The 9,283-nt window shown below is 44.2% G+C and overlaps 1 protein-coding gene across 1 annotated transcript in view; it reads left to right on the forward strand.

Moving 5' to 3' along the window:
• Positions 1-5,321, forward strand: part of MSI1 (musashi RNA binding protein 1) — a 67,445-nt gene extending 62,124 nt beyond the window's left edge. Inside the window, exon 15 of the mRNA XM_029571265.1 lies at positions 1,991-5,321. The gene's annotated coding sequence lies outside the window, so the exon portion shown is untranslated. The remainder of the gene's footprint in view (positions 1-1,990) is intronic.
• Positions 5,322-9,283: the final 3,962 nt, after the last annotated feature.

The raw sequence follows: 9,283 nt of genomic DNA on the forward strand, positions 1-9,283 counted from the left end.
TTTTGATCATGGTGTGATGAGTTCGAAGACCAAACTCAAACCCTTTCTGACCTTTATACAGGCCTGGATATTCAAACTCAGTCATGCAGATTTACTCTGCAGGGTGGTTTACTTGTTACCTAATTATTTAAAAATCTTCAGAGGGTAGCGGTGTTAGTCTGGTGTAGCAAAATCCCCAGGAGTCTGGTGGCATCTTATAGACAGACTAATTTATTTTAGTCTATAAGGTGCCACCTGATTATTTAAGTACTTGATTCTAATTAGCCAATTAACTGTACTAAGGAAACTGAGTTCACTTACTGTTTCACACACGGATTCTCTCTTATCATTCCTACTTTGTACATTAAGTAATAGAATTGTTTAATTTATACCATCGTTACTGGATAAGAAAAGACAGGTTTCAATTAAACATGTTTATTGTGGTAAGAACTTCTTTTTCTCACTGTTATAGTTGGGGTTCAGACTTTTTCTCAGCACTGTAGTTCAGCTGGCAATTAAAATGAAGATAATCTTTTTCTCTGAGGTTTGTATTTAATTCCTGAAGTATTACGGGCCGATATTCAAAAGAAGCTAAGCCCCTAAATTTAGAAGCCTAATGAAGCCAGAAGCCTACATTTAAGCACTCAGCCCTAGTAAATCTTCAAAAGGGACAATTTAGAAGCCTAACTCCAAAGGTTAGCAACCTCTTTGAAACTGGCCCATTAGTACCGTATTTTTCGCTCCATAAGACGCACTTTTTTTCCCCCAAAAGTGGGGGGAAAATGTATGTGCGTCTTATGGAGCAAATATAAAAAAAACAAACAAAAATCTAACAACCCTCCACCCTCCTGACCCCCCCCAAGACCTGCCGACTTAGTTTACCGCAACCCTCCACCCTCCTGACCCCCCCCAAGACCTGCCGACTTAGTTTACCGCAACCCTCCACCCTCCTGACCCCCCCCAAGACCTGCCGACTTAATTTACCGCACCCCCCCCTCCTGACCCCCCCCAAGACCTGCCGGCTTAATTTACCGCAACCCCCCACCCTCCTGACCCCCCCAAGACCTGCCGACTTAATTTACCGCAACCCCCCCTCCTGACCCCCCCAAGACCTGCCGACTTAATTTACCGCAACCCCCCCCCCCCCTGACCCCCCCCAAGACCTGCCGACTTAATTTACCGCAACCCCCCACCCTCCTGACCCCCCCCAAGACCTGCCAAACGTCCCTGGTGGTCCGGGAACGATCTCCTGGGCGTGGGCCGTCGGCTGCCAGTAATCAAAATGGCGCCGACGGCCCTTTGCCCTCACTATGTCACAGGGACCGACCGCTGCTATTGGTCGGTCTCAGTGACATAGTAAGGGCAAAGGGCCGTCGGCGCCATTTTGATTACTGGCAGCCGACGGCCCACGCCCAGGAGATCGTTCCCGGACCACCAGGGACGTTTGGCAGGTCTTGGGGGAGTCAGGAGGGTGGGGGTTGTTAATTTAAAGTGTGGGATGGGGGTTTTTTTTGGGGGGGGGGGAGGGGTTCCCAGAGAAAAAAGTTTTCTGATCTGGGGAGTGGACCGAAATGGCCCTCCCCAGACCCGAAAACAAAATGGGGGGAAAAAAAAAAGCTATGCACTCCCCTAATTTGCTCCATAAGACGCCCAGACGCAGAGCCGGTTTAGCACAATTTTTTTTTTTTTTTTTTAAATTTTCCCCCTCTGAATCCTAGGTACGTCTTATGGAGCGAAAAATACGGTATTTAAAATATTTGAAAGCTCCTCCTACTTAGTCAAACTCATGGAGAATTTAATGAAATTGTGCAGAGCCAATGTGAGGGTGACACTGAGAGAATAAAGCATGAGGAAGGGGCGTGCAGGGAGTGTGAACATCCTACTAGAAAAATGGATACAAATGTATGAGGAGAGAAAATAAGGGATTGAAGGTGAGAAATGGCAAAACTTAGAAGCAGCAGTTGCCTAGCCTTGAAATGTAATCCCAGCCTCCCTCCTTGTGTTCCCACAGAGTCCTGGTGAGGGGATGCCCCTTGGTCCTGTCTGGAGGCTCCAACAAACCACTCAACTCTGCTGCTGCAAGACTCTCTTATTTATTTTATTAGGTTGACAAGTTTTAAGACATTTGTTGTTTTTCCTCTTTTTGTTACTGTTTTTAAGAGTCGGTAGATGCAGCCAGGAACTGATTTCCTGGCTGCGGTAGCTGAAGAAATGAAGATGTATTTTTATTTTGTCTCAGACTGTTTTGAATATTATTCCTAGTGTCATCACAAAGTTGATGTCAAAATGTAACCAAGTCCTGAAGGAAGAGAGCAGCATAAGGACTGATATATTTTTTAAACTTTTTACGATTCTATCTGTATATGTCAGCTTTTAAACTTGTAATACGCAAAGAATTTGAAATTATGAAGATCACTACAAAACAAATTTTTATATTTTGCTAAATGAGAAACATTTACGTTGAAAATACTTGGGGTTTTTTTTTCTATAATTTGGATTTTTTTTCTCTGTAAAATATGTAAATATTACAAGCTGGACTTTCAGTGTAAAATTGCTGAGCTCCTACTGCCAGTAATATTCATGACAAGCCATTTCTTAGAAGAAGCACGCCTCCAGCCAGTCGCCTTCGAAGACTTGAGTCCTTCCCTCCCTCACAGAGGGCCAGCCAGGGCACATGGGCAAGGCTCACCTGACACGTCCAGCTAGGACGAGAACTGAGAGCCCCTCGCATTCTCAGGTGCTCTGGCGGCAGCTGCCACATTTCTAAATGCTCTTTCAGAAGTCATGACACCTTTGGTTCAGCCACAAGTAGGAGACAGTGCATCTTTACAAAGCCAATTCAAGCAAATGATTGTATCAGGCTAAAATACAAAATGTGGCAACTATGCCACCTGCCTTTCAGCGCATGCAGAGAAAACTCGGTGTCAGATGAAAATTCAGCTTCTTGCTGGGCCTGCCTTCTGACCTGCTGGGCTTATCAGAAAACTGCCTGGGGAGCACACTCTGCAGGGCCTGGAGCGCTGCTGGTTCTGCCTTGATTTATGGCCACATGGATTATTAATCTGAAAAGTACTTTCTCCTTCCGAGGTGTAGAGCTGTACTTGAGCACTGCTGGAAGCATTTCTTTAGGTTGAAATATCTCTAATGCCAAAGGAACTCTCCAACCTCTTGTGACTTTGGGGTGATTTGTGTTTCTAAAGCTGCACTGATCCCTACAGGGAGTCTCCCAGTTTCTGCATGCTGGTAAGGTGTCCATAAACAGGAGGAGGAGATTTGGTTTAAAGAACCAGCATTTTTTTGTCAAAATGTAGATTCCTGTTTCTCTGGGGGTTTTTTTTTCTAATTAATTTTTTTTAACAGGAGGTAGTGGTCATAAGTAATTATAGAAATACAGAACATGAGAGCAGACTAGGACTGTAGGGCCCATCCTGTCTGTCCATGTGGCGTGGCTCAGGCTTTCTATTTCTTGTGGCAGGGGACCTGGGTTTATCTCTTCCTTTCTGAACCTCTGCTTCTGGTTTTGCTTCCACCATTTCCTCTGGAAGGCCATTCATGCATCCACCAGACTCTCCATGAAGTAGTATTTTATTTATTTTATATATCTGATGTTACGTCTGAGCCCCCCCCCCCCCCCCCCCCCAATGAAGCTTCAAACCATGACCTTTTGTTCTAGAACTTTCTTGCCAATGGAAGAGGTTTTTATACCTTTGTTCTTCCTTCACCCTAGGGTGGACATAGCTAGTTCTTTAGTTCTCATGTCATAGGGCTTTGGGTGCAGACCCTGCACCATTTTGGTAGCCCTTTTGGACTGCCTGTACGTTACCGTGTTTCCACCTGAGTCCGGTATCAGGCCTGTAACCTGACCTCCCGTATTGTGCAGATTCTCAGCCAAAGGCCTAGCAGAGACCATTCTCAGCTAATAGCGCAAACCCTACTCTTGGATATGATCCAAAAAGCAGAGAAGCTGTAAATGTCCAGTGTTCATAAAGAGCCTCTGCTCCCTTTACACTCAGATTTCCCTCCTTGTCCCCTGGAGCAAGGAAAGGATGAATCTGCTGCTGCTGGGAGATGGGAGGATTTCCTTGGGTTACAAGGTCACTTTTCAGCTGGCTCCATTTTTTCAGGTTTATCCCTTCCTGGCTTGCCTAATGCATGCAGTGACTTGTAGTTAGGATTTCCTTATTGAATTTTCTTAAAAAAAAAAAAAAAAAATCCCCAGATCTATGAGTCTCAAAGTCGGATTGGATCAAGCTGTCCTGAAAAAGTGGAGCCAGCTGAGAAGCCAGGTGAGCTATGTTCTTTAAGAGAATCTCTTCCCAGTGCCCATTCTGTGTTAGTCCCTTTCCCAGGCTAAGGGCCTGAAACAGCGTCACCATCAGCATTCATTTTCTTACATGAACCAAAGAAGTGTAGTAAATTTCACATTTTCTCTATGGGTGCCCCTTAACTATCGTCACATGAAAATGATGAATTGTGAGATGCAGTCTTCCTCAGCATGGCACTAAATTTCTTCCCCCACCCTGTAGAAAAATATTACCTCTCTGGCTACTTTCATGAAATATATAATATGCAATGGATCTGAGCACACTGATGCATTTTTTGGAGAGTTTATCTTGGTAAGAGGTATTTTAACAAATCCATATGAAAACTTCAAAGCAATAATATTTGTTACTGAGACAATATCTGTGTTTTTAATATTTGGTAATAAAAGCTGACTTTATATTTTTTTGCATCTTTCTAGATTAAGTGTAGAGTTTAGTTGTATTTTTAATCTGGTACTCTGCATGTACCCCTCCCCTCCCCTCTCTTTCTCCAGTATCACACAGCACAGAGCACTTACCCTATCCTTGCCCATCAGTCCCCTCCCGTCTCGTCCTCTGGTATCAAAGAGCACTGTCATTACCCTGGTACTCTGTGCTCCTCAGTCCCTCCCCTCTCTCGCTCCAGCATTACAAAACATGACACTGTCTGTACCCTAGTACTGAGTGCCCATCAGTACCTTCCCTTCTCCTCCCTCTTGTACCACACGGCACAGAACCCGCTCCTTATCCTAATTCTCAGGGCCCATCAGTCCCACCTGCAGCATCACATGGCAGAGAGTACTATCCTTACTCTAGTACTCTGTGCCCATCAGTCCCTCCTCCCCTCTCTCCCTCTGGTATCACACAGCTGTCTGTCACCTTTCTGCTGCCAGGACAGAAGCTGTTGGTTTATAAGGCTGTTCTTTTATATAATCAATCTCCGTCCTTGAAATAAGAAGTTATTACATTCTTGACAATTTTCATCTAATTTTTTTGTATGATTTCTGTTTTGAATTCCTAATAAATTATTTGAAAATCTTTGCTCCCTTATGCTGCATTGTTTGATTTGTCTAGCTGGGAAATGGGAGTTTTGTCTCTGGAGTGCACCCTGTTCCTGCACATCCAAGGTCTCCTGTGATTAGTGACCTTAGGGTTAGTCATCTGTACAATTCAAATGTTTGTTTTTTTTTTCACTTCATAAAGGGGCAGATTTTTAGAGGAGCACGTGCGGGGTACATTTGTGCGCACTACCCGGCGCGCACAAATGTACACCCGATTTTATAACATGCGTGCGCGGTATAAAATCCATGGTCGGCGCACGCAAGAGGGTGCACACTTGTGCACCGTGCGTGCGCCGAGCCCTAGGGGAGGCCCGATGGCTTTCCCCATTCCCTCCGAGGCCGCTGCGAAATTGGAGTGGCCTCAGAGGAAACTTTCCTTTCTCTCCCCCCCCCCCCCCCACCTTTGTTGTCTAAGTTACGCCGGCCATCTGCCAGGGTGTCACCCCCCGGGACAGCCGCTGTGCCGGAGGACTCGGGGCCCCGCCCCCTTCCCACCCCTTTTTCAAAGCCCCGGGACATACACGCGTGGGGGGGTTTTAAAGGGTTATGCGCGTATCCCTTTGAAAATCTACCCCATAGTGTTTAGTTCTCTCTCTCTCTCTCTCTCTCTCTCTCTCTCTCTCTCTCTCATATATATATATATATATATATATATATATATATATATATATATATATATATATTAAGGAGAATTTTAAAAGCCCAGTGCACACCAAAAGTGGGAGTTATGTGCACAAGTTGGGCTGGCACATGCTAAGCGTTTTTTAAAAGGTGCCTGGGTACGTGCATACTTGCCACTGCATGCACAAATGAAGTTCAAAAAAAGGGGGCGGGGTGTGAGCATTCCTAGCTTTTAATTTGAAATTAGCACACAAATACTTTATGCACACAGGAGCGCACCGGGATCCCCTGCTGTGGAACTTTACTTCTGTATGGATGACGTGTAAGTAATAAAACAAAACATAAAAACCAAACAGATCAGCAGGGTTTTAAGGGTCATGGCTAACACGGGAAAAGGGAGGCTATTAATCCAAGGTTTGGAGGGCCTGTCTATCCCTTAACTGGTTGAACTGGGAATGAACTCTGAAAACTATCAATGGTGTCTGCATGCGTCCCTTTTAAAATTTCCCAACTTATGTGGCAGAAGTGGGATTTGCACACACATACGCACAGCCACTTAAAATTGAGTGCACGAGTACATGTGGCAAGGCTATTTTATAATGTGCGTGCAGATACGCACATATGTTATAAAATGACCACGTCCCTGGGTGTGGGCCAACGATTGCATGCATGTGTGTGCCCGCGCACTGCTATGAAAGTTACTGTCATGCTGTTCAGTGGTGGAAGCATGCCATTTAATATATAATTGCACTTAATTATACAAACATGTAAGATTATCTATTTTATAACTGATATATTGTGTAAGATACACTAGCATCTCTACAGCATCTTTTAGGACAGCCAGAGTGAATTGCTACTTTATTAAAATATAAACTGAGATGTGAAATCTGTGAGTGCTCAAAAACTTGAGCTGCGTCTTTCCATCAACTCTCTGGGGTTCTCTCTGAGGGAGTTTCCCTCTGAGAGAGTTGGTGTCTCTTTCAGCTGTCTGGGGTGTCTGAGAAGAGTAGTGTGTTTTCCTGCTCTTTGGGGTGTCTCTCCTCAGAGAGGTTTCTAATATGGAGCTTTGTGTCTTTTTGTGCTGTCTGAGAAGAGGAGCCTTCTCTCACCTACTTTAGGCTGTATGCCAGAATCTCTTCAAAGGGGCAATACTATGGCTCTTTGCCTTCCCACTGCCCTCCAGGGAGTTCTTCGTGTCCATGCTTTCTCATCCTGCTTAAAGGCACCAAAATCTTTAATTTGGCCCTGCTTTCAGGTCTCTTAGATCTCAAAGATGACTCTCTGACAGAGCAGTGTGCCTTTTTCATATGTTGTAGGTATCTAAGAAAGAATTGACTCTTCATACTCTTTGTTCTGTTTTTCTGTTTGCTTAAATTTAAATTGTGTTGTCAGGTGTCTGAGACAGACCTGTGTGTGGCTCTTTCTGCTCTGGGATGTCTGAGACAAAGTTAGGTATCTCTTTTAGGTCTCTTAGTTGTCTAAGGTGTCTGTGAGGGCTATGTCCTGTTTTCAGCTTTCTGAGACTGAGCTAGGTGTCTCAGCTATCTGGGGTGTCTTTGAAAAAGAACTGTGCGATTCAGTGCCTTGGGGGCATCTCAGCTTTCAGATGTTCGAGACAGCTGTGTCTCTTTTACTTCTTTGATATATCTCTGTGACAGTTGTCTAACTCTTAGGGCCTTTTGCATAGGGATCTTAGCTGTCTGGAGTGTCTCAGATTGAGCTGGATTTCTCTGCTCTGTGAGGCTTCTCTGAAGGAACTGTGTATCTCTGTCTTTTAAGAACATAAGAAATTGCCATGCCGGGTCAGACCAAGGGTCCATCAAGCCCAGCATCCTGTTCCCAACAGAGGCCAAACCAGACTACAAGAACTTGGCAAGTACCCAAACACTAAGAAGATCCCATGCTACTGATGCCAGTAATAGCAGAGGCTATTCCCTAAGTCAACTTGATTAATAGCAGTTAATGGACTTCTCCTCCAAGATGTTATCCAAACCTTTCTTAAACCCAGCTACACTAACTGCACCAACACTCTAAAGTGTTTCTCTGAGACTAAGCTGGGTGTCTCGTTGATCTCTCAAGTATCTCTGAGATAGAGCTACGTGTGCTTTAAGATGTTCTCTTAGATCTCTGTGTCTCAGCTTTGTCAGGTTTCCGGGACTGTTGCTTTCAGGGGTGTATCTTCAAAAGGAAGCTGTGTGTCTCTGGTATCATTTACTTCTCTAAGGAGTCTTTTTGCGAGAGCTCTGTGTCTCCACTATCTGGGGTACCTCTCTGAGATAACTGGGTGTCTTTTTCAGGTCTCTAAGATGTCTCTCTGAAAGCTGTGTGTCTCTGCTAGCGCTTGGGGAATTTATGCAACAGAGCTGTGTGTCTCTTTCAGGGTTCTTAATTCCCGAAGATGTCTGAGAAAGTTGTGTGTCTCTGATACAGTGTTATGGTTTTGTTTTTTTCAGGTTTTTTTTCAATGCTCTAAGCTGTCTCTGTGAAAGAGCTGTATGTTTCAGCTCACTGAGACAGAGCTCTGTGTCCATTGAAGATCTAATACAGATCTCTAAGGGGCTGATGCAATGCTAACGCACAAACAACATGCGTCCAAAGTGGGTGCCCACGATTTGAACGTGCGCATATCCACCTTCCCTGTGTGCCCAATGCGGTATTCAAATGAAATAGAAATTAAAAAGGTGCCCAAAAGCGAGCGTTGTTCCATAAAGAGTGGCCGTAGAGCTATCCAGATTTTTGCATTGGATGTCCATATAGCATTGCTCGTACGATATCTGCTCATGCACACATCTGTCAAAAGGGCATAATCTGTCAAATGGAATATAGGAAAAATTGAATATGAATTTAATATTTTGAAATTTAATTGTGCTCCCCCAATGTGATATCGCGAGGTCATAATCCATATATAAATCGCTGCTGGGACTCCAATTTTCTTTTTTGTGCTCAGTTCAAATTTTACCTGTGTGACCTGGTGCTTGGAATTCCGAGGATTCGCTCTTGCAGAAAGAAGATCAACAGTATTGTTTCATTTTCTTCATTTTCAACAGGTACGCTGTGTTTGCTTTGTGCTTGTTTGTTTTTCCTATGTGCATTGCTTTTTGGCACTGTGGTTTTTTAATATTATATTTTTCCCATTTCTTGATGCCTGTGGGTATAAAGATAGTTATGGGAAGCAGAAAAGAATAGGCCTAAGGAATAACATGGAACAGAACGTGGACGCCCATGTCTTGGACGTCTGTAAACAGAGGCCTCTAATGGACGCTCAAATCCGGTTCTTTTCATTGACATCCAAGACTTGGTCGGCCATTTAAGGTCTTGAAC

This window comes from Rhinatrema bivittatum, chromosome 11 (genome assembly GCF_901001135.1).
Source record: "Rhinatrema bivittatum chromosome 11, aRhiBiv1.1, whole genome shotgun sequence".
NCBI classification, from domain to species: domain Eukaryota; kingdom Metazoa; phylum Chordata; class Amphibia; order Gymnophiona; family Rhinatrematidae; genus Rhinatrema; species Rhinatrema bivittatum.